The following is a 24,167-nucleotide window of genomic DNA, read 5'->3' as shown; positions in this document are numbered from 1 at the left end:
TGCTCAGACAGGACCAAACCACCTTGGAGAGGTAAGTTCACATGGGCCGCAGTTCTCCCCGCACCTTCCTCCATTGTTTTAAACCACCATGTTCCCTTAAAATTCACTGCTCAGTTGACAGCCCAGCCTGGCTGTGCATTCCCTCTCCCCAGGCAACTTCCAACAGCCAAGCTACAGCACCGTTCAGCAGCAAAGCCGCTGTCAGGGCCATCCATATGTCACACAGCATGTCCCTGCTCCCGTGTGCTTCGGAGAGCCTCCTCTCGCAGCTCTCCCCAGAGCTCCCGCCACGGCCGGCGCTGGAAAAGGACGCTTGGCTTTCCGCACCTGTCTTGCTTGTCTCTTCCTACTATTTACTATATTTATATCCTCTACAGGGGACTAAAACGAGCATACAGGCAGCCCCCCACTGTAAAACCAGGAGGAATGCCGTGCGCGGCTGGACCCCGCTCCCTGCCGCTGCTCCACATGCCTGGGGCTGTGCTCTGAGGAAGGCCGGCCTGAAGTCAGAGAGGACTGAAGCTGAAAATAACGCGGCACTCGCCCTTTCTGCACTCAGCCCCCAGGAAAATCCAAGACAAAGCTCAGCCTGGAGTCATCAGCAATTTCACGGCACATCCGATGCTCCCAAGAGCTGGTATGGCTGAGAGCCACTGGGGCTGGGGAAGGCTCGGAGCAGCCTGTGCCAGACAGACGGCAAGGCACAGCTCCTCTCCAGCCCAGGGGACGCTGGGACCCTGTCCCGTGTGCCACCACATCTCACTTCAGAGCACGCTGCCCACAGGAGGTCCCCTGCAGCCAGCCCCACCAAGAATAGCCCTTTTTTTCTCCAACTGTGCTGAGCCATCCCCCGGCGAGACAGCATCCCAGCATTTCACTGAGCCTCTGGAAGCGCCGCCCCGGCCACGCTGCTGCCCAGGGCAGCGGCCAGCCCAGCAGAACATGTCCCAGCCCCTCCGCGAGCCTGACCCACCCGCAGTTACTGCAAGGTCAGGCTGACCCGCTCAGCTCCACATCTGTGCAAAGAGCTGAACACATCCTGAATATCACCGTGACCATCCAGTCTGAGAAGTCCTCGGGCCAACAGCAGGGCTGGGTGCTCCGAGCGTTCCCCCGTGTCCCCACGCACATCCACCCGCAGCGTCCGGGCGCGGCCATCGCGGTGCATTGCGAGGCCCCTACAGAGACGCTGCGACACCGCTGGGTCTGCGGGGCTGTAAGAAACGTTGCAAGTCACAGCTGGAAGCAGGAAATCCAGAAGACAAACTGCCACAGGACACCACAGAATTCCCAGTATGTGGTTTGCAAAAATAGTTACAATGTTAGCAACCAGTAAGCAGTGTTACAACAAGCAGCTCCGCACTTCCCCGCTTACCCACCAATCAGGTCTCAGATAACCTCAGACATACCCCATCACAGTCTCAAGTCATGACCCAAAGAAGTCCACAATTTAATGGGATAAGCCAGGTTTTGAAACTTTAAAGACAACAAAGTTTCAGACATAGTTCTGTAACATTAATTTCATTTACGGAGCACAGAGCCAGTGGTCTGTAACCGCAGCAAGCAGCATTGTTCTGCTGCTCCTGTCTGTCCGGAAGATGGTTGGACACCCACCTCCCTCCGAAGAGTGGCCAGGAGGACAAACCCGCGGCCAGGAGGACAAACCAGCAGCCAGGAGGACAAACCAGCAGCCAGGAGGACAAACAATGCAGCGGCCAGGGGTGCACAAAGCTCCCAGACAGCTACAAACCGCGCGTCAGCCTCCACTGACCTTGCTTCCAAAACTGATGGTGTTTAATACCACCGCAGAAGAATACATGATTTCTAATACTCCTCTCATCACCCTGTGTGACAGCAAGCTCTGTGTGAAGTTCGCTCGTACATCCAGCTCACTTTGGGGACTGCGGGTCTTCACGCAGCAGGGACAAGGCTGCGCTGGTGGGGACGTGTGGCAGGAGCACCCCCGGCTGCTCACGGGACCGGGGGCAGCTCACAGCCCGGGCTCCTGTCTGCTCCCTCCAGACCCCAGCCCCGGTCCTGGGGGTGCTCAGCCCCCAACCCGGGACCTGGCCCAGGCCAGCTGTTAGCTCCGAGAACAGCTCAGATCAGCTGCACAGGATCAAATAATTGCCCCAGGGATGGGAAGCACCAACTATTTCCAGCTTCCTGGGAGCGCTGCTGGGCTGGGAGTGCAGGCAGGGGTGCGGCGGAGTGCTGGCCACCCACCCCGGCAGGACAGCTGGCAACTCGTTACGCTCTTTCAAGGTCTTGTTTTATCCAAAAGAAGGAAAGGGTTTCGAAGAGGGTTTAACCCTCAGGCTCGCTTCTTTGAAACAATTTTCCAGACTTGGAAGCTGCAGTTTCACATCAGGAAAACATAAAATATGCAGATTTCCCAGCAGAGGCACAATCCTGACATCTCCACCAACCCTCTCAGAGCAGCAGGGAGTAGCACTGGGGGAAAGGGGCAGGCAGAGGGGCAGGCAGAGTGATGGGCAGGCAGAGGGGCAGGCAGCAGAGGGGCAGGCAGAGGGGCAGGCAGAGGGGCAGGCAGCAGAGGGGCAGGCAGAGGGGCAGGCAGCAGAGGGGCAGGCAGCAGAGGGGCAGTGTGATGGGCGGGCAGCACTGCTGACCCCACATCGAGGGGCCAGCCGGGGTCAGCACCTGTACCCCCCATCACAGGCGCTCAGCAACCTGCTGGTGGCTCCTTTTCCATGAAATCTTTGCAGGTCACCTTTAGAAGCCACACGAGGGCCCTGGAACTTCTTTACAGGCTGCAAACTGAGCTGTGCCCATAAAGCTGCTCTCTGCGGCAGGGAGCGACGCCAGCACCGCTGCTGCCACCCCGCAGGCCAGCACCTCTCCCCGCTCCAGGATCCCGCGGTCCACGATGCTCACGGGCCTGGGCTGCATCTCAACCACACCTCCTCACGTCTCAAGAGGATATTTAAAGGACAGCAGTGGAAGCCCTCAAAAGCACAAGCACTATTAATTGAACTTCTGTAGGCGGCTGTTCCATGGGAAAAGCCTTGCCCACCGATGCTGCACGGCAGCAGCAATACCAGCAGCCAAACCAAAGCCGCATCCAACGCCGGGCAGGAGCAGCCTGTGTGTGCCGGCAGCCGCGTCCCCAACTGGCCCGGCAGGAGAGGAAGGGGAAAGGGAAGCAAGCTAATGTTGCACATCCCTGTCTGACCGCTCAACTTTGAGATAGCAGTTTTCTGACTTTAAAAAATATAATTTCAGAAATCTGCACATAAAATCTGAAGGTATCAGCAAAGGAGCCCCGTTACCAGCAAGCCTGGGGAACGGAAGCTCCAGGTGCATAGGCCAGGCAGGGGAGCTGCACAAGCACTGCCAAAGCAAAGTGAGAGCTGCCAAAACACCTGGCCCAGGCGAAGGCTCATCCGACAGCCCTGTCTGGGGTTCAGATGTAAAACTAAGGTTAGAGTTAAGAGAAAGATAAAAGCTGCAGTTCAAGAGGGGCTAGGGAGACGACTACATGAGAGTGGCAGCTGCTAAAAGACCTGGGCTGGCAGAAACCTTCCCCAAGGATGATCTTGCCCAGTGTTCAGCCATAAGGTTAGGGTTGGGAGAATGCCGAGACAAAGTGCAGAGCTGCAGCTGGAATGGGGCAAGAAAGGGGCTGCAAAAGTATTTGGCAACTGCCAAGAGGTGTGGGCTGGGAGGAATCACTGGTCCCGATAATCAATAGGAGACTTCTCTACAGCTTCCCAGGAGAATCAGGGATCTGGCTTAGAAAAAGCAAAGCCAGAGGTGCGGTGACAGCGGGGTGCGGGAGGGCTTGCCCGAGCAAAGCGGGTTGTGAGAGGCCTCACCTGGGAGAAAGTTCTCATTGGGGAAACTGCTGGGGCTTGGCTTAGGCTCAGCTGGAAAGCCAGGGCTGGAGCTCAGAGGAAGGCCGGAGCTCAGGTGGGGATGGCCAAGGACTGCCGGGGGACTGCCAAGGGCTCTGGGCTGGGAAATGGCTCAGGGGCCTTCCCCAGAGCCCAGCTGGAAACAGCTCCCCAGGCCGGGTCTGCGCTGAACCGAGAGGGGACACTGGCAGCTGGGCTGAGGCTGGAAAGGGCATGGGGACCGGGGGTGGGAGACACCTTGCACCAGGACAGGGCTGGGAGAACCTTCCTGACGGCCCAGCAGGCAAAGGAGGGTTCAGGCGGAGAAGCAGAAAGCCTGGTCTGGCTGCTGGAGCCAAGCTGGAAAGGTGCTGTCAAGAGTCGTGGGCTGAGAGAAAGCTTTGGAGTGAGCCACGGGTTTGGGGTCTTCCCAACAGCTCCTCACACAAAACAGGAGATAGGGATGAGTGGGAGAGCTTAGAGCTAAGCCTGGCTGGGCTCAGCAGCCGAGCAGGGGCTACCGAGAGAGCTGGGCTGGCTCAAAGTTCCCATCTGGGAAAGGTTGTGGGGCCTTTTCTTTTGTTCCACGGGAAAATGAGAGCCAGAGCCAGGGTTAGGGCTGGCAGAAATCTTTCTGCTGGGTTTCCATGTCTCAGGATCAGATGAGAACCAGGGTTAAGGCTGACAGAAAGCAAAAGCCTAGGGTTTCAGTTGGAACAAGGTTAGAAATGGGCTGCCAAAGATGGGTTCAGGTTGCCCAGAGACCGTGGCTGGGAATCATCTCCCGTACAGCACGTCTTGTCAAAAGGTTCAGCTGCAAAATCAGGGTAACACTGAAGAGAAAGCCTAGAGAAGCAACTGGAGCAGGGATGGAAATGGCCCCCAAAGAGACCAGGGCGAGGAGAAACCCTCGGTCTGGAAAACGGCTCAGCAGCTTCTCTACAGCTCCGCTGGAAAGGGAGAGTCGGGGCTGAGAGAAAGGCCGGAGCTGCAGAGAGAGCGGGCTGGGAAGGGGCTGCCAAACGGGAACGGTCAGGAGAGCAGCGCTAGGAGGGCTGGGCTGCAGCACAGGACGGAGCTGGATGCTCTGCTGCAGGACGGAGCTCCCGCGGCTGGCGGAACCGGCTGCCAGGACACTGGGGACGGGAGAAATGTTCACCTGTGCAGCACCCGGGGGCTCCTGCCTAAGGCTCAGCAGCAGGATGAGGACCAGCTTAGAGAGAAAGTGGATTTCTCCATTTAAGGTAACACAAAGTCAGGGTAACAGGCTTCTGCCCTCCGTCATTCAGGTGCAAAGGGAATGGAGCAAAGTGACAAATGGCATTTTAAACAATCAAGTGTTTATTTTCGGAGGTTGGTGCTTTGCTGAGGCTGGCTGAATTTTTACAAGGACAGGTAAAAGATCAAATTTTGCCTTTTTCTGTAACCTCTTCATCAAAAACAACATCCGTTCTCGTTGAAACCTTACAAAAAAGGCCGCCCAAGGCACTGCAAAGATTCACACTGCAAAGCAGTGAGAGCTAGACAAGGATTATTGCGACTGCGCAGAGGAGCTTCATCGCAGAGAGCACCACCACCTAAGAGTGAATTACATTAAAGCGTATCTTGCGGGAACGAGCTGTAATTAGACTGGCCCACAAGTCTGAAGGTCTCCACAGCCAACGAGCTGCAAACAGGGCATGTGTTAACAAGCAGAAGAGGACTGTGCCCACAGGTCATGTATTCCAAGAGCAGGCAGCGGGATGAGTCTGCGCCATCCAAGTTGCTCTCAGCTGACGTCCTCTGTGCCTTTTAGGAGGCTGCTGGTGGGCTCTCACACCTGAAACTCCAGTAGATTTTGCAGTGCATCCTCCAAAAAAGGCCGGGCTAATAGAAGTTCATTGGTCACCAAGACACCCGGCAACAAGGTGTCCTCCATGCAATATAATACATACACAGGAGAGGATCAGCCAAACAGGGCCAGTTCTCGGGGTCCCAACAGGACAAGCGCTTTGGTGGAACAGTGCAGGGGATGAAGCTTTGATTCAGTTCTGGGCCCCTCACGCCAAGAAAGAGCTTGAGGTGCTGGAGCGAGTGGAGAGAAGGGAACGGAGCTGGTGAGGGGCTGGAGCACAAGTGTGATGGGAGCGGCTGAGGGAGCTGGGGGGTTCAGCTGGAGAACAGGAGCTGAGGGGAGACCTTCTGATCTCTGAACTGCCTGAAAGGAGCTTGGAGCCAGGGGGGGTTGAGCTCTGCTCCGCGGGAACAAGTGCCAGGAGCAGAGGAAATGGCCTCAAGTTGCGCCAGGGGAGGCTGAGGTTGGATTTGGCAAACGATTTCTTCCCCAAAGGGCTGTGGGGCATTGGAACAGGCTGCCCAGGGCAGTGCTGGAGTCACCATCCCTGGACAGGTTCAAGATGTGTAGGTGCGGTGCTTAGGGACATTATTTTGTGGTGGACTTGGCAGTGTTGGGTTAACAGCTGGACTCAATGATCTTAAGGGTCTTTTCTAAGGCAATATGTTTCTATGGTTCACAAAAGCTGGGAATAGTTCCCAAGACCAGTAAGGCACATCCACAGTCAGGAGTCGCCCCCGTATTTCCCCTGGGGACACATCCAGCCTTCCTCAGCCCTTCCCTCTCCCCAGCTCCTGCACGTGTTCCCCAGATGACTTCAGACGTGCAAGTCCAATCCCCGCGGGCAGGCTGGCACCCCCGGGCAGACCTCACACCCCTTCAAGCGTTCTGCATCCCAACAGGGACAGATGCTCCAACAGCCCCTCAGTCACAGACACACCAAGGCACTTCAGAAAGCAAGTTTTATTCATAGCCTTTATCCAAAGAGCAACTTTCATTTCCTGCAGGGAAATCACATCTGCAGCGCGGTGAGGAGGGTGGGAGGCAGCAGCTTCGAACACAGTCCTGCTTCTGCTCTGCCTGTGCTTCCCAGCTCCGGTCCCCAGGCCCTGTCCCCAGACTTGTCACCAACAAGCAAAACAGCTACAAACTCAGACAAAGCAGAGGCCTCAGCATCTGCAGAAATGGATGGCATTTGCCCAAGAAAGCTCCTTATTCAGCACGGCAGCACTGATGAGGTTTTTTTGCTTTATCAGAGCACATCCCTGCAGCACAGCGCCATGATCAGCCGCCTGCAAGAGGCAGGTGGCTTCCTTCTTCAAAGGGAAAAAGAACAGATTTTATCTGTAGAAATAAGCTGCAGCCAGGAAACAACGCGTGCAGTTAGAACAAAAATCAACACCCAACCACCAGGTCCTTAGAGATTATGGATCCTCTTCAGAAGGACGAACAAAAGGGGCATGTGGCCTTCTCCAAGTGTGAAGCACAACAGGAGCCAGGATTCAAAGAGCAACCAGGGCTCACAAGTCACCTCCTGAAGGACAAGGGGCACCCACAGACGCAAGTGGGCCATCCACGTATGTGCCAGGAACACTGGGGATAATAGACTCCGAAAACCTGCACTCTTCCTTGTCGCTTCCTAAGCAGGAATTCTGCACTGAAGCCCCTCCAAAGCTGCCACAGCAAAGAGCAGAAACAGGCAGGAGCCTTGAGCTGCAGCCACAGGCACCATGAACAGTCACTTCTAAGGTGACACGGAACAGGCTGCCCAGGGCAGTGCTGGAGTCACCATCCCTGGGAGGGTTTAAAAGGCGTTCAGACTAGGTTCTCAGGGACATAGGTTAGTGTCAGAGCTGGGCTGGGTTATGGTTGGACTCAATGATCCTGAGGGTCTCTTCCAACCACAACGATTCTATGTGCCACCACACAATACATTTCAATCCTGATTTGCAGACCACAGCTGTAGCAAACGTTCACTGAGACAACCCAGCCGCTCAGCACCCTGCACACGTATGTCACACCTCAATGAAGTGAGAAAAACCCAGCAAAGACATTGCATTTGCGTCTCGGCAGGTCTCTGGGACACTCAGGTCCCAGGTCAGAAGTGAGAGCCCCTGACACCTGCTCCTGAAGCAAAGCAAACTGGGTCTGGTGGGGTCACAGCCAGCCTTGCACCATGGCCAAGGCGAGGACCCCTCCAGCACGTACTTTTGGTCCAACCAGGAGCACATGGTGACACTCCAGGCTCACAACACTATCTTAAACGGCTCTGAAAACACCAGTTGGGGTCCATGCTTCAGCTGCCCACCCTCACCAGGAGCTAAAAGCCAGCATGAAGAGATTAGCAGCTTTCCCAGCTGCTTTTCCCCCATGGCAGACTGGAAGATGAACTCATTCTGTGGTTCATCAAAGACATTCAAGGAGATCAGGAGCCTCACTCTTCAGGCTGGAGGCCCCTCTGCTTATTACAAACCAGGAGTACCCTGGAACAGTCTACCCAGCTCCACATACCCTCACTCATCTCCCAGACTGGGTGGCACTGGTGATGCCCCATCCCCGGGCTGACCCCGTGTGCCAGCCCTGCTCCCTGCAGCCCAGAGGCCCCTTCCCAGGGCCGGATCGCACCCGCAGCACCGCAGGCCCAGGCTCCGGGAGGCACCAAGGACGAGGTCTCACTGCAAGCAGCTCCTTAGAGATGGAGGCATCAAGAAGTGTCCGACCTCCATCTGTCTGCAGACTTCTGGTGACGCTTCCTTCCAGATGAGAGGTGCAAGCCTCGCTCAGCTCCTCCACATCAGGTGGCCTTGCCCTCTCCTCCCTCCTATAGTTCTGATTACAGAAAGGATACCTAGAACACAAAGATCCCAAGCAGACACAGTGCTTTGCACGCAGCCCCCAAGGCCAAGCAGGGAGATAAAGCGGAGAGGAGAATTGCACAGCCATGCCATGAAATGACTGATTTTCAGACAAGCAGGTCTGCTCTGCTGAAGAGTCTCAGGAAGTGTTTGGGTACGGTCTGAAGGAAAAGAGATGAGTTGGGGGTGCTGGGTCCAAACGTGCTGCCCAGGCCCGCGGGCCAGCAGCGAACCAGGCTCAGAGCGCAGCTGGTGGAGCCGGGGAGGCTCAGCACAGCCCTGCTCTGGTACCAGAAGATGTGCCCGCCTGCCCTGAGAAAGGCTGGCCGAGGTCAGAGAGAGAAGATTCAGGCCTCTCTAGAGCAGGAGCCAGCGCTCCCAGCAGCACAGAGCTGGGGCGGCTCCCGCAGCCACAGCAAAGGGCCCTGCTCAGCCCTTCCAAACACAGGGCAGCAATAAAGGGCGTCAGACAATGGGCTACCAAGAGCTTTCACAAGACTGTCGCACAAGTAAAGGGTCCTGGTCTTTCTGTCGCCCCACACCAACCCCTGTGCCAGTGTTGGCAGCTCTGCTTGTGTGCACACAGCGTTCTGGGCCAGCCGGGACATCCCCACTGCCTTGCAGAAGCTGCAGAAGCCGCTCTTTGGGGGAAGAGGTGTTGCCCCAGTCCTGGCAGCCTGAGAGCTGCTCTGCTCCCACCGCCTCCTGTCATCACAGCACAGCGTCTCATGCCTGACAATGAACCTTACAGCCTTGAGGAAAGAGGAGAGCAGTCAGCAGCCAGTCCCTACCATGCGGAGATGACCCCGAGCCATGTCATTTTTCTATCAGGGTCAGCCATCACGTGAAGCTTTTGAGGCATTTGCAGAGCTGAGGCATTAATACTGCTGCTCCAGCAGAACTCCCAGAGTCCTGGTACTTGGCATGGTCAGAGCCACAGGAAAGCATCAGCATCTCATGCTGTGCTCCACTCCACAGCCTGGAACGCCCCTCGCACCAGCACACAGACCAGAAGCGTGTGGGGCCAAGCTGGACCAGCGTGCTGGAGGTAAGAGACCAGCCTTGGCACACAAACACAAATCACTCCCAAAGGAGCAAGGCTGCCTGCATCTGCCTGAAGACAGCTGCAGGAAAACAGCACTGGCCATTGCTTGCCAAGAGGTTTGCTGCATTGCCCGGCTACTCCTGTCCTCATCATTAGGAGCACTATGGAGCAGCCGATGCCAGGCCAGGACTGACGGGCTCTGGCACCTGCCCATCAGAGGGGCCTCCGGAGCTCTTCACTCTCAGTGGCAGGCAGACAGCAAGCCCGAGGACAACCGAGCATGACCCAGGCAGCAGCCACCCTCCCAGCTGATGCATCCACACCACCCGTGAGAAGCAGGAAAGGACCCACAGGTCCAGCTGGGACAGACCAAGAGCAGAACTCGGAGCCTGCACTGTCTTTCATCCACTTGGCTCAACCAACACCCTTCTCTGACGCACCAGAAAGCTGGAAGAGAGATGCCTGCAGTCCCCTTCTTGCTATCTTATCAGTTCCCGTTCCCAAGCAGGGCTGCACAGACACGTCTCAGCCGGCACAGCTACCGGAGCTTGAAGCCGGAGCATCTGTGGTGCAATCCGGGGGGACTCAGGCAGCCACATTCCCGTGGGCTGCACGGAGCAGGGGCTCTGCAGAGACACTGCCCTGCCACCAGGTTTAGAGACGTGCTCCTGCTCACTCGGGAAACCTGAGCAGGGGAGGGGAGCACTGACAAGACAACTGCCTGCAAAACACTGAAGGGGCAGAGCTATGGGAGGGGGAAAGAAATATGGCGCAAGAGTGACACTTCCCTCCCTGGCTCCTCCCAAGCAGCTCTCAGCAAGCTGAGTTGGGGAGGGCTGCGTGGCCCAGCAAAGCCTCCTCCGCTGGGCAAAACAGCAACCCAGCCGGCTGCTCCTCCACAACACGCTCAGTCACCCGAGAGCCGCTCTGTGGGATGCTCTTTGAAGGACGTATCCAGCCCCGGCAGAAGTCACCCGTCTGCAGGCTGTCACGCAAGCAGCCTGGCAGCACAGAGCCTCTCTCTCCGCACAGCCTGCTGCAGCAGGAGTTGTTTATGTGTCTGCAGCTGCTCCGTGCTTTCGCCATGGGAATCCAGGCTGAAACTCCAGCCACGTCGAGCGGAGAAGCGGGCTGTCCCCCTGCCTGCCCCTGCGCAGCCCCGTGGCTGGGTGAGCACGCAGAGCCCGGCAGGGCCAGCGCTGCAGGGGCAGGAGCCGCTGGGCAGGGGCTGCCGGAGCGCTGAGCTGCGTTCCCAGCCCTCCGCACAGCCTCCCCCGCACCCTGCCTCCAGCCCTCTGCTGGGGGTAGAGCATGCAAATCTTGGGTTGTGATTTTTCCAAGTTAAAAATAACCCAGTCATTTAGTAAGAGAAGCAGTAGCGAGGCAGGGGGCTGGGGAGCCTGGGAGATTGCTGCGAGGCAGCTACAGCACACATTTTTCCTTCCCAAGCAGAGGCTGTGGAGAGGCAGCCTCTCAGCTCAGCACACACAGATGCAGACAGCAAGACCCATTCAGCATCCCGACTGCAGAGGCTTCACTGAGCAGCCAAATGCTCTGGGTTTCAGAGCCGCCCCAACGCTCCCTCAACTGCTGCCTTGCCCCGATGGGAAGGGGCGCAGGCCCCACTCCCCTGAGCAGGACACACGCAGGATGAAGGAATCAAGGGGAGAAAGGAGCGTACAAAAGGTCAAATAATCCTAAGTCAGGGAGCAAACAGCTCTCAGGTGGCTCCAGCGCAGGTCGGGCTGAGCATCACACCAGTGGCCAGCCCCAGGAGACTCACAGCTGTGCTCCAAGCAATCTTCTGGTCTTAAAATATTTTGATCTTTAAAAAATGGGGAGGGAGGGAATTATCTGTGTTCTCTGTGCAGGCAGAGGAGCTGAGAGATCTGCTGATAAGGACACCCAGTGTGCGTGGTAACGCTGCAAGCACCTTCCCAGGACACCCAGCTTCGTCATCCCACAGGAGAACAGGTAACACGACACTGATGGGTAGGCACAAAGTAGCTGCAACTGCCTTGCCGCTTGCTCCATGGGACAAGGAATAGAGAGACATGCACAGCATTCCCCCTCCAAGAAGCCTGCTCAGCACCAACACCTCTGCTCCAAGCCCTCCCAGGCAAGCTCCCAGCCCTAAAGCTACAGCCACGTCAGAGACCCTGGGGGGACACTTGGGACAGTGCCACTGCCTGTGCACACAGGATGCTCTGTTGACGCTCGACAAGCAAGAGAGCACACACAGGCTGGATGCAGCCCCTGGTAATGAGCTTCAGTCAGCTGCGCTTCATGACTCTCATGACAAGCTCACGTGGCAAAAACTGCAATAGCTCCTTTTTGGGGAGTTTTCAAACGCAGCTTCTAACCCACAACCGTAACCACAATGACCTTCAGCAGTTATTTCCAAGCTGCACAGCGCCACAGGGCTGAGAACCAAGGGCCCGCTTAGACTCCAGTGAGCACAGCAGCAAGCAGGCACCAACAGCACAAGGGGGAGAAAGCCACAGAACAGCTGGAAACACCTTCGGTTTTGTCCAGTGATGGCACATCACGAAACACAAAGCCATGCCTGGCCAGCCAGCCCATGCAGGAAGACACGGCACTCCAGCTTGTTGCTAAAGGGAGGGAAACCAGGTCTGAACTCACCCCAGAGATGTACTCCTCTCACCACCTAATGGACAGCTGAACACGAGGGGACACGTCACTCCTCAGCAGCACTGGGGGTTGAGAGGTGGCTGTGTACAGAGTGGGGATGCACCCAGCATCAGCTGTACCCCTTTCCCACCATGGGGACGCACCCAGCATTACCTGTACGCCTTTCCCACCATGGGGATTCACCCAGCATTACCTGTACCCCTTTCCCACCATGGGGATTCACACAGCATTACCTGTACCACTTTCCCACCATGGGGACGCACCCAGCGTTACCTGTACCCCTTTCCCACCATGGGGATTCACCCAGCATTACCTGTACCCCTCTCCCACCATGGGGACGCACCCAGTGTTACCTGCACCCCTTTCCCACACCACAGCCCTGCTGCCTGGTACGCAGGAGCTGCCAGGAGCAAGGCAGGTTTCTCAAGCCTGTGTCTGTTGTCTTCTGACCAGGAGGGCAAGAGTCTCACTCCAAACAGTTGCTCATAAGCCCCAGGCAGTGGATTTTAATCCTAACCATCAGCAAGGCAAAAACCAGAGGAAAAATAAATCTCTACAGCTCAGTACCTATGTAGACAAGGAAGACAGGAGGTAGGTAGGCCAAGCCCACCTGGCTTCGTAGCTGGCACCCAGCAGGCTGGGCTCCCGTGGGCAGCAGGCCCATGACCACGCTCAGCAATGCCGAGGGTCAGGGTTTCATGGTGAGGGTGCAGTGGTGTGTGTGTGAACACGGGCAGCGCTCCTGTACACGCAGGGGCCACAGCAGCTCCCTGCAGGGTGGCACCCGCCAGCACGGCTCACGTGCCCTGTCAAGAGCACCACCAGCTCAAGCTCCTGCCACACCAGCAAAGCCCATCACACTGATGTGGCATTTTCCAGACCTCTGCTCCCCCTTAAACACAAACATGAAGCGATGTGGCACTCGACCCCTGCTGCCACACAGGCCAAATCAACTGCCCTGTCTGCCAAATTTTAACAAGCCATTTCTCCATCACCAGTGTCAAGTTTTCCCTTCCACTTACTCGCCAGCCCCACCATGCTGCTCAGCAAGCCAACAAAGAAGGACATGTTGCATCAGGAGCATCTGGAATATCGTGTCCAGTTGTGGCCCCTCAGTTCCAGAAGGACAGGGAACTGCTGCAGAGAGTCCAGCGCAGCCACCAAGATGCTGAAGGGAGTGGAGCATCTCCCGTGTGAGGAAAGGCTGAGGGAGCTGGGGCTCTGGAGTTGGACAAGAGGAGACTGAGGGCTGACTCATTCATGGGGATCAATATGGAAAGGGGCAGTGTCAGGAGGATGGAGCCAGGCTCTTCTGGGTGACAACCAGTGACAGGACAAGGGGCAATGGGTGCAAACTGGAACACAGGAGGTTCCACTTAAATTTGAGAAGAAACTTCTTGATGGTGAAGGTGGCAGAGCCTGGCCCAGGCTGCCCAGGGAGGTTGTGGAGTCTCCTTCTCTGCAGACATTCAAACCCGCCTGGACACCTTCCTGTGGAACCTCAGCTGGGTGTTCCTGCTCCGGTGGGAGGATTGCACTGGATGAGCTTTCCAGGTCCCTTCCAACCCCTGACACTCTGGGATTCTGTGAATGGGGTGTCCAGGGAACAGACTGTGCCAGTGGCCATAAAGCCTTCCCACTTCTCCCTTCACAGTCCCAGCACTTAATCTCCTATACTAAATCGAGGGAAAGCACACTATCTGCATCCATGTGCTGCAGGAGCGTCCCCTGCTGCACAGGCCAATAACACCGATGGCAGACCACCACCGGCACGGCCTCAGCACGGCTCTGAACCGCTGCGGACAGGAGCCCGGTGGCTCACAGCCCCTGTCCTTGCCTGCGGGAGCCACAGCGCGCTCCTCACAACGGCACTGCCACACTGCTGCAGGACCAGCTTGTCGGCAAACAGAAAGATGCCTGGTGGGCAACTCCTCCTCCTCAGCCTGGGACTGTGCACCGCTCCGCACCTTCACAGGCAGGGAACCTCGTGTACCAAGGGGAGGACGTGCCAAGGCTGCCTCAGGTCAGAGTGACAATACAACCCTCACTACAGTTTAGATGGAAACAGGCAAAGTAGCTCTGAGACGCACTCTTGGTGACACACAGGCTCCCTTCTCTGAAGTGCCTGGCTGTTACCCCTGGGCAGACATGGGATGGTGGGCTCAGCTCCTGCTGGCTTCCTGGACCAGTGCTCATGGGGAACCAGACTGCCCAGCAGCGTAAGAAAAGCCTCTGCCCAATTACTGGGCACGTGGGAGCACGGAGGTTATTGCCAGCTGCTGCAGAGCCTTCCTGCGGCAGGGCAAACCACCCAGCTGCTCTCCAGCTATCGGCAGGAATACAGAGGTTTCAGCAGAAACCAGAGCTCTGCACACTCTGCAGATTTTCCTACTGCTTTTTATTTCTCACGCACAAGCACTCAGAACTTCACTGAGCTGCCCAAGTCCATCCTCAAGGTCACAGCCCTGTAAAGATGCCACCAGGCACATAATTTAGCCCACAGCACCTTTATTAGTACCAAAGGTACACAAAAGCCAGCTCAACTGGTAGACCTTGACAGCTGGACAATGCAAAGAACCTTTTGTAAGGTTACTGCTTGACAGCTACACATCAAACGGCACCAAACTCAAGCTATCCCAAGGCAGAGAGCCGAAAAATGCGATGGCCTTCCTAAAAGCACAGATCTTCCCCTCTTGTTGTTGTTAATATCCTGCACAGCAAACTTCAGTTGTCAGAAAACAACTGAACAAGTACAGGTCACATCCACCACCAGCTTACAGAGGTCCCTTGCTGGATGCTGTTGTGTTGGAGAGGAGCTTTTGCACCAGCAACGGCTGCAGCTGCCGCGTCAGCACCGCAAAGCCAGGCCGCCCACCCTAGGAGAGGGCAGAAAGGTCGGCTGGCAAGACCCCTGCTTGTGGCAGCGCCAGGCACTGGGGGAGCCAAACTGCTCCTCAGCATCCAGGAAAGCAACACCCCAAACAACCACAGCCTGAGAGTTTGCTCTGTGCTGTGGTGAGGATCCACAGCTCATGGCATCTGTTCTGCCTGTACATCCTATGAGAAACTAGCAGACCTTGGCCCAAAATAGCAACAGACCGAAATCTGCTGTTCTCCAGGCCTGAGAACTTGTATATGGAAGCATCAGACCTATTTCCCAAGTACCTAAAGAACAGGGAGAGAAAGCAAACCCTCCAGATGCAGAGCAAGAACTCGCCTCACCAGTGGCACGGCTGCCCCAGAGCCCTCAGGTCCACATCCACCCACACCTCCACTTCAAACGCTCTGCACTGCGAGGTCTGTAACCTCCTGACGTTTACCCCCAAGGGCTTCCAGTTTATTCTGAATTTAACTCTCTGGGATACAAGTTCTCCACAATCTCAGCTGAAACTCCTTGGAAGAACAGTCTCCAGAGTTCAGATGCCATCTGTGAGCAGACATTCCTCTCAATCATCTCAATGTTTCCTTACATTTGTGTCTTTTACGCCACCCCAAGAGACACTCCAGCACAGGAGGGAGAGAGAAGTGCCAAAAAGAAATTCTTTGATTCCTCAAGTGCAAATGCTTGGAGTTCAGCAACGCCAGGTTTGGTTCCCTCCTCAGCTACTGGCAATTCTTTAATACACATGGGCAGCCTTTTTAACCTGCAAGTACCCAAGGTCTTGCCCTGACATGTTGCAGGTTAAGTGCTACCAAAAGCACATACGGAGAGTAGCCCCTTCTTGTCCCAGCTCATAGTCATCCAGCCAGACACCAGCTCAGGGAGCAGCAGAGAAAGCACCGGCCTGGCCAGGCTGGAGGTCCACGCTTGCAGAGGGAGGGGGATCCTGTCAGAGCACACCTGAACTGCCACCGCTAACGCTGACTGCAGAGCAACGTCTTGGCGGAATCCCTTTTCTCAGCGGAGCTGGGACCTCAGAGCACACCTGCCCCTTCAGACAGCACACAGCAGAGCTGCGATGGGTCTCTCCTGGCGTCAAGCTGCGTTCCTTCGGGGCACAGACACAGAAGACACCCACCGTGTCCTGGACCCTCCTGGCCAACCAGCACCATCTTCATGGGGTCGGCTAGCCAGCGGGCAAGCACGCGGCATCGGCTGCACCCAGCTACCAAGAGACTCCTCCTGGCCCTGGCAGCCTACAGACTTGAGTGTCCTTTGACATGTAGCAACATGAAGACCAGGCAAGCAAGCTCTGGACACAACAGCAGGGCACGGGTCCCACAGACCCATGCCTTAGCCCACTCTTCCTGCATGTATCTGTCAGAAGTCCACACTTTGCACATCTCCTCTCCCTCCATACCTGGTAAGCCACTCATTTTCTGACCCCTTCCTTCAGCAGACATCTCTGGAGGAACCAGTGTGCAACAAGGGCCAGAAATGCCCTTTTGCTCTGCGGCAGGCATCCCCGCTCCCAGTTCAGGGTGGCAGGAAGAGCAGGAGGTAGAGCTGGATCCAGGAAAGGGTTTAGGAGCATTATCCAGAACTCCTCAGCCCTGATGTCACACTCCACTCAGCAAAGCAGCAAGCAGAGAGCCTGTCTGGAAACCCGAGGGCAGCCTCTGAGATAACCACATCCCCACACAGTGCACTGTCCCTGTCAGATGTGGGCACAGCTGTACCCATCCAAACACACACGGCCTGTGAGCCGGCAGTCACACCTCGCTGCAGGGCTCCCCAAGACGCTGCTCTCACTGAAATTACAACTACTAAAGCTTCCAAGAGCCTGTGCACATAGTGGTCCACTCCTTCCTTCACCTTCCAGATTCAGGACCCTGGTCCTCACTCTCAAAGCACAATAGTGGACTGGCCCGACTCCAAAACACAAATGTTATTCCCAGCCTTTGGGGCAAGGACATGGAGCACCCACTGTGACTGGCCCACAGATCTGTAACCGCTTCTCTGAGAAATCAGGGTAACCACAAACCCCAGCACCTCCCCAGTAAGCACAAGCCTTGCTTCAGGCACTCTCCCACAGCATCACCGCACAGCGAACAAACAGAGCACAGTCTCCGCTGTCTGCGGCGGAGGAGGGAATCCTGCCTTTATGCATGCACACAAGTGCATGCCGGGAGAAGTTCCGATACCCTGGTGAGGGGCACCCTATGGGGACCAGGAAAGATCACTGAGAAAAAGGGCTTCACCTGCGCTAAAGCGACAAGCGGAGGAGCATACAAATGAGAGCAGCGCTGTGCGCTCCCCGCCCAGGCCCAGCAGCACAGGGTACAGCAGGGATGCACCACAGTGTGTACAGAACTCACCATGAGAACAGCGCTCTCTCCTCTGATCCTCAATTAACGGACACCTAACACTTCAGCTTCAGTTTTTCTTAAGTATGTTTTAAGTTCAACCGAAGTGGATGAGGCATTTAGGGTTAAAGGTGCTCTGCACACACAGGCTAGAGAAGTCAAGGTAGCAGCTCACACAAAAATAGCAGCTTTCACAGCACGTCTATCGCAGAGCGCTAATGTTTATTCTTGTATCTAGGACTGACTTTAATTCTGCCCCAATGCACACACATAACAAAGCATTAATGTTTCTTAAAGAACCAATACTTCACCTACCTATATGTCAAAAAAGTAGAAGTCCCTAAAAACTTTGCATCATCCTTGTTCCCGCGTGGAGCTCACTGGCACATTGCTAACGCTGGAGTTCAAAGGCAGCCACTGAGCATACGTTACCTGCAAAATGAACACCAGAAAGCATATAAAGCAACTTAGATATCTAACTACCTTCATGACTTTGGAAAACAGGTTTAATAAGTGGATGTTTTTTGAATGAAACTCAACTAAGTCCACGTAACGAATGTCTAATTCTAGTGCAATACAGAGGGACCAAAGTTCTCAGCAGTGGCTGCTAATGTGGAGGGCCTCATAGCTGAAGTCAGTCAATTAGCTGAAGTCCTGCTCTGCCTTCAAAGAAATGCAGATGAGATCCCTCTGGGGGAAGGGGTGGGGGTCTCCCATCCCAGGGAGGCAGTGAGAGCTGTAGTTCTGTCCCCACAGCACTGTCAGGTCAGCTGCAGGGACACCAGCACCTGCACCGGCTTTTGGCCTGGGGTCCCTCACAGCTCGTGCTCTCCCCACCTTTGTTGCTGTGCTAGAGCTCCCAGGCTGCAATTTAAACACATGCTTTAGCACCATATATGATACTGAATGAAACAACCCTGCCCCTCCACTGCCCACCTGTCCCTCCCTCGCAACAACATGCACCTTATTAGGGACATGCAGTTCACAGGCTGGGTTTACACCAGCCTGACCCCAGGTATTGTCTCCTTTTACTCTAATGCAAAGCAGGGCTCCATAGTTCCCACGCCTTCATGGAAACATTTAGGAAACACAAGTGTTCCACAAATTGACACTGACAAGTGTAATTTTCCTCTGCTTTTGGCACAGTCACCTCAAGAGGAAGCAAAGAGTTACCTGCATCTCAACCCAGACTTCTCACAACGGATCCAAACAGCAGAAAGAGCCAGACAAGTGTCAGAAAGCTTCACCAGAAGAGATCTAAACTTAATCTCACCTGTTATAACACAATTAAAAACCAAAGCACAAAAACCCCCCAAACCAACCAACCAGCTGACACTACCTATACCAGTGCAACGTTAGGGCTGCAGAAAGCGAAGGCAAAGGCAGGACTGCAGAAGATGTGCTGCACCTCCTAGGACAGACGTTAACACCATCACTGTCAGACTGCAACGGAGCAGTGGCCCTCACAGGGCAACCGGGGCTGGAAGTGCGATGTGCACCCCACGGCCAAGCCAACATCTTATCGTCGCGACAACACCCGCACTCCATCCACACTCAGGGCACCTCTGCAAGCGCATGTCCAGCACCCACGTAAAAACAAAGAGGGACTTGGACTCAGTTCCCACACTTCTCACATTCATTTCTGGACTGAAGAGAGTGTTTTGCTCCTGTTAGAGCAGGATTTATACTTCCGACAGGCTGGGAATCCCCTGGAGGCAACAGGCTGCAGTACGGAACAGCGCGCGCCCCTTACCCTCCACCGACCCCCCGCAGGGGGAAGGTCCTGCACAAAGGACGGGCCGAGTGCTCCAGTGACCTGCTCAGCGCACACACAGCCACGGTCCCCAGGTCCCCTCCGAGTGCCCGGCCGAGGGCAACGCGGGGCAGGAGCCCCACACCCGGCCAACAAACTCACCCAGCTTTGAGCTGCCTGCCCGAGGAGCCGGGTGTGCTCAGGCATTCCCAGGGCACGGCCACAACCTTTCCCCAGCCATCGGTCAGGGACCTGTCTGAAACATTAAAGCCCAGCCACAGCATCCCAGGTGTTTTCTACTTCTTAGGCTGACCAGACACATCCAGCAGAGCAATGCTAAATATTAATAGCCACGTATTGGCAGATTGTTAGGCTGCATACCAGATTTTCCCATATAAGGGAAAGTTGAAGGCATTGTCCTATCACACGGAAAACATCTCGCGCCAGCCCGGGATATTAGAAAGCAAAATGAGTCTCCTCGTGTCACAAGCTGACACCCACAGCACCACGTTTTTCCCCTTCTGCTGGTGGTTTGGTTGGCTCGCTTTCCCCAGCTGTTACTCCTGTCCCCGAGGATGCCGGGGTTGCTGGGACGGGCACAGCCAGCACGGCGTTGGCAGCACGGGGGCTGCTGCACAGGGCCTGTGCCTCCTCAGAAGGTCCTGGTCCCACCACCACCACGCTGGCAATGAGGCACTGACATTGCCACCGTTCCCTGTGTGAAGTGTAACCCTGTGTCTGTGGTTTTTTAGGGTGCTGAGAACCCACCGTACAAACCTTGTATGCTGTCACCAACCCTCTGCCCCCAGCAAACATCGCCACTCGACTACACCCAGACCATTCACTCTGACCATCTCCTGCCCCTTCACACAGCCTGCTGGCCCCACAACAGCTCTGCCTCTACTCCCACAGAGCAGGGCGAAGTCACCAACACCACAGGCTGACTCCACTGTCCCAAGTGGGAAACTGGGGATGAGCGAGGAGAAACACTTCCACTGCTACTTACAGGAGACAGGACAACGAGCCCTCTCGGCTCCCTTGAAGCCCAATGAGAATCCAAGCACCGTGCTTGCCAGTGTCTCTTTAAGACAAGTTCAGAGAAGCCTCCCTACGCATGCCTGCTTCCCAGCCCCAACACAGCCCGTCCGCATTCCTGCACCAAGGGTTCACTCGCAGTGCAAGGCTGATCAACCCTCTCCCCTCCTTCACAAGGGGAAGCTTCTCCTGCACCCTGATGCACATGATACCAGCTATGATCTCCACAAACCCCAGGCAGGCCAGGACACCGCCTCATGCGAAAAACCAAAGGGCTGCTCCAGCAGCCGAGCTCTCAGCCTTGCCATCTCACAAAAACAAGTTCACTTGCTTGTGCAAACTCCTCTTGAAATAACACAACCCGTTAAAGTGAGACACTTTATATTATCCACCTGTAAAAGTTTGTGTCTTTGGAGAATCTCTTGAGAAAATATTCAAGAACTCTCAAGGAAGAGTAGATCTTAAAAATTACTGAGATACTACTAGAGAGGGAGAGGCAGAGTTTTGCTTCCTGTTAAAGAAAGATGGTAAAAAGCAGCCCGGAAAACGAAACATTCCTCTGAGAGCCTCCTCCACCAAGCCACTAGAAATCAACAGACCCACAGCACCAACCCTCAGGGTTAACGCTGCAACATCAGGGGCCAGCTGCTCAAAGACCAGCAGCTCAGACACAGCAACTCTCCCCTAACGCCAACACGCGGGGCAACAGAGCTGAACTCAAGACATATGCTACCAAACCAGACAGAGCACTCAGAACAGGGTAACGAGGGACCCTGACAGCACCTTCCGCAAGAGATGCACATTATTCACATGCATGTTGAGAAACAGCACAGGAGCTGCCACAGTTTCACAGACTCACACAGGCAAGGTACTGGCCTGCGGCCTTCGCAGCAACAGGGCAACCAACTTTTCTGCTTAAAGAATGAGAAAAGAGGCAGAAACAAACAGCCACGGCTGCAGGATGGGCTTCAAACTTAATGGAAGTGAAAACGAACCAAGATCAGTCTTTCTCCAAGCCCTCTCATTAACTTTGGCTTCTATTTGAAGAAGAACAATACATACTTCCAGTTCTGCTGCACAGGGCACAGGCAGACATTTCGATGGGATGCAAGTCTACAGGTTGTCATGCTTTACAGCTTGAAGCACTCGAGGGGCAACGTTCCACCAGCTTCACCCACCCCGGCTGCGCTTCCGTCTCTGCAGCGAAGGAAACTCAGCAGCGTGTTCAACGCTCCGGAAGGACCTGCAAGTTTAGGCAACTGTACAAGTTCGGAGACGATGGGCAGAATTAGCTTCTCAAAAGCAAACGGATAACAACATTAAGCTTTGCAGCAGAAGAGGAATCAATTTTCCACTGAACAAGTGGGAAAGGAACCCAGTGGCAGCCCTGAACAAACCCAAGCCAGTTGCAGGCCAGAAGCCTCAAGAGAAACAACCTATTTACTCCAGGAAGAATTTACTCCCAGAACAAAAATATGCTGTTATTGCTTCACACTTCAACAGCGTTTCCAAAACAACAATTTCTGTGCAAAGCAGCACAGCAGAGCTCCCATGTGAATGCGGTAAACAAAGGGCAAGGAGAGGTAAGGCAGCACCTGCTCCTGTGCCATCACCAGAATGGGCCCAAAAGCAACAGCAACACTTCATGGCAGGGCAAATACTCGCAGAGCCCAGTGTTCTCTCCTCCGGCAACACCCTAATCCAACTGACCCTACATGAGTTACAAAGACACAGGCAGCACCAGCTACCAAGTATCTGTAACAGGGGTCAGGGACAAACATCTGGCAACTCCAGCCACATCTGTCTGCCCCCGCGGAGCCTCTGCCAGGGACTGCAGAGGGGTGCGGAGACTTCTGCACCGGCCTACAGGACACTTTGCACAACCACAGCGAACCATCTCTACCCTTCTCCCCTCATTCTCCAACCCCAAAAGCATTGGCTGCATTTCCCAAGTAGGAGGAAAACAACACAAAAGCCCGAGCTTTTGGCTAAAAGCATCCCAACTCACTGAAGAAATACACCAAGCACTTTCTACAGCAAAATCACGGGAAAGCTCTAGCGCAACAGAGGCCGGCAGCAGACCAAGCAGAACCAGCTCTCCATGTGCCGAGCAGTCCGCCTGGCCCCCGAGGTCCCCGACTTTACTGGGAGTTTAGCGTAGTTGTCAGGAAGGCAAATCGATAAACAGAAACCGTTAGCTGCTCCAAGACGGGTGTGCACACCAGGCAGCAATACCGGCACACCATTTCTCTTCCTCTTTCCGTATTCTGTTTGCGTGCATTTCTCTCATTTACCCTACAAACCTCATTGACCCAGACTAAAATCCCCCTCAATCGCCAGCAAAAACCACTGCGAAGAACAGGGAGAATTCCACAACGCAGCCACCAAAACACAGCGGCCGTGCGGCTGCGTGGGGCGACTCCAGCGCGACGACTGCGGCGAACGAGCCGCGACTCCGGCGTGACTGCGATGCCGCTGCTGAGCCGTGGCTGCGATCGCACCCCGAGCCGCGGCAGCACAGCGGGACAGGCGCGACGGCCCCGCCGACCACCGGGACGAGCCGCCCGGAGCGGAGGGAACGGCCCTTTAAGCGGATCCCCCCCCTCCCGCCCCGGGTGCCCTTGCTCGGCGGGCGCCGGGTAGCAGGAAACCCGTGCCCCGGGGCCTCCAGCCCGCAAAGGGACACGCTTCTCCCCCGCCCGCGAAGTTTAAAGACTCAATTATCGATTTTCTGGAGCACTGCGGCCGGCAGGGCGGCGGGAAGTTGTGCCCCGCGGGCAGGCTCCCGGCGGGCAGGCTCCCGGCACGCCGCATCCCGCCGCGCAGCTCGGTGGGGGCCGGGGCCTCACCCCCCACCCCAGCCGGGAGGAGCCTCCGCGCAGCGCCGGGGGGAGCCCGCCCCGCCTCCGCCCCCGGCCCCCGCACCGCCGCGGCTGCGGGGGGCGCCGGGCCTCGAGCTGCCGGCCAGGCCCGGCCTTCCCCGGGCCGGGGGCGAGCGGCGGACAGGGCCGACGAGAGGGGCCGCGGACCCTCCGCTGCCGGCGGCCCCGGGGGGCGGGGGAGGGCGGCGAGGAGGAACCGCGGGGGCGCCGCCGCCCCTCCCCCGCGGCCGGAGCCATGACAGGGCCGGCGGCCGCCCCGGCCCCGCCGCCCGCCCCGCGGCCCGCGCCGCCGAGTTCATTCATAGCGCCGCCCCGGCGCGGCCCCGCCGTCGCCCCCCGCCCCGCCGCCGCCCACGGCCGCGCCGGGCGGGCGAACCCAAAAGTTCGGGGCAGAACTTACCTAAAATGGCTCCTCGGCCGCCCAAATACAAACAGCTATTATTTGGTGAAGTTTAGCCCAGCACCCTGCAAGGACACCCTAACCTCGCCCGGGCACGCCCCCGCCCCACGCCCATTGGCTGTCGGTCGCCAGGCGCCGGCGCCCATTGGCAGGCCGCCCTGTCATTGGCGCGGCGTCGGCGGCAAGGTTGGCTGCAGCGCGCCCGCCGCTCGCTCCATTGTGCTCCTGTTTGCACCGATGAGAGCGCGGCGGCGATTGGCCGCGCCGCCGCCCCCGCGTGCCGCCCCCCGCCGCCGCCCCGCCCGCGCCCTCCACGTCTGCGCCCGCCGCTCGTTCCCGGATGTGAGCGGCCCCGCCGGGGCCTGTGGCGGCACCGCCTGCCCACCGCCCCCCGCGGGTGGCCCCGGCCCGCGCCTCGCTGCCCGCGAGCGCTGGCGCCCGGGGTCGCCTGAGGCCCCGAGAGGTGCGAAGGCGCCCGGGGGCGGCCCCGCTGAGAAAGGGTCTCGGTGGGAGCTCTCCCGGCCAGGGCTGCTCGGGGGCCTGTGCGTGGTCTTAGTGCCGTCGGGGGCTTTCCACGGCACTGTGGTCGCTGTGGCTCAGCGCCCCG

The 24,167-nt window shown here is 56.7% G+C and overlaps 1 protein-coding gene across 15 annotated transcripts in view; it reads right to left on the bottom strand.

The window, feature by feature from the left end:
• CHD6 (chromodomain helicase DNA binding protein 6) overlaps positions 1-23,798 on the bottom strand; it is a 95,488-nt gene extending 71,690 nt beyond the window's left edge. For 7 of the 15 annotated variants that reach the window (XM_065850072.2, XM_071815648.1, XM_065850083.2 and 4 more), the window contains exons 1-2: positions 23,561-23,798; positions 17,806-17,922 (exon numbers count right to left, since the gene is read on the bottom strand). The gene's annotated coding sequence lies outside the window, so the exon portion shown is untranslated. Of the gene's footprint in view, positions 1-17,805; positions 17,923-21,340; positions 21,522-23,560 lie in introns of all 15 variants that reach the window. The other 8 variants (XM_065850081.2, XM_065850082.2, XM_065850084.2 and 5 more) reach the window with 4 other exon arrangements.
• Positions 23,799-24,167: the final 369 nt, after the last annotated feature.

The sequence above is a fragment of the Patagioenas fasciata genome, chromosome 16, assembly GCF_037038585.1.
Source record: "Patagioenas fasciata isolate bPatFas1 chromosome 16, bPatFas1.hap1, whole genome shotgun sequence".
In the NCBI taxonomy this organism is placed as follows: Eukaryota; Metazoa; Chordata; class Aves; order Columbiformes; family Columbidae; genus Patagioenas; species Patagioenas fasciata.
The sequence above is the reverse complement of the archived record's forward strand: the minus strand, read 5'-3'. Positions and strand labels throughout refer to the sequence as shown.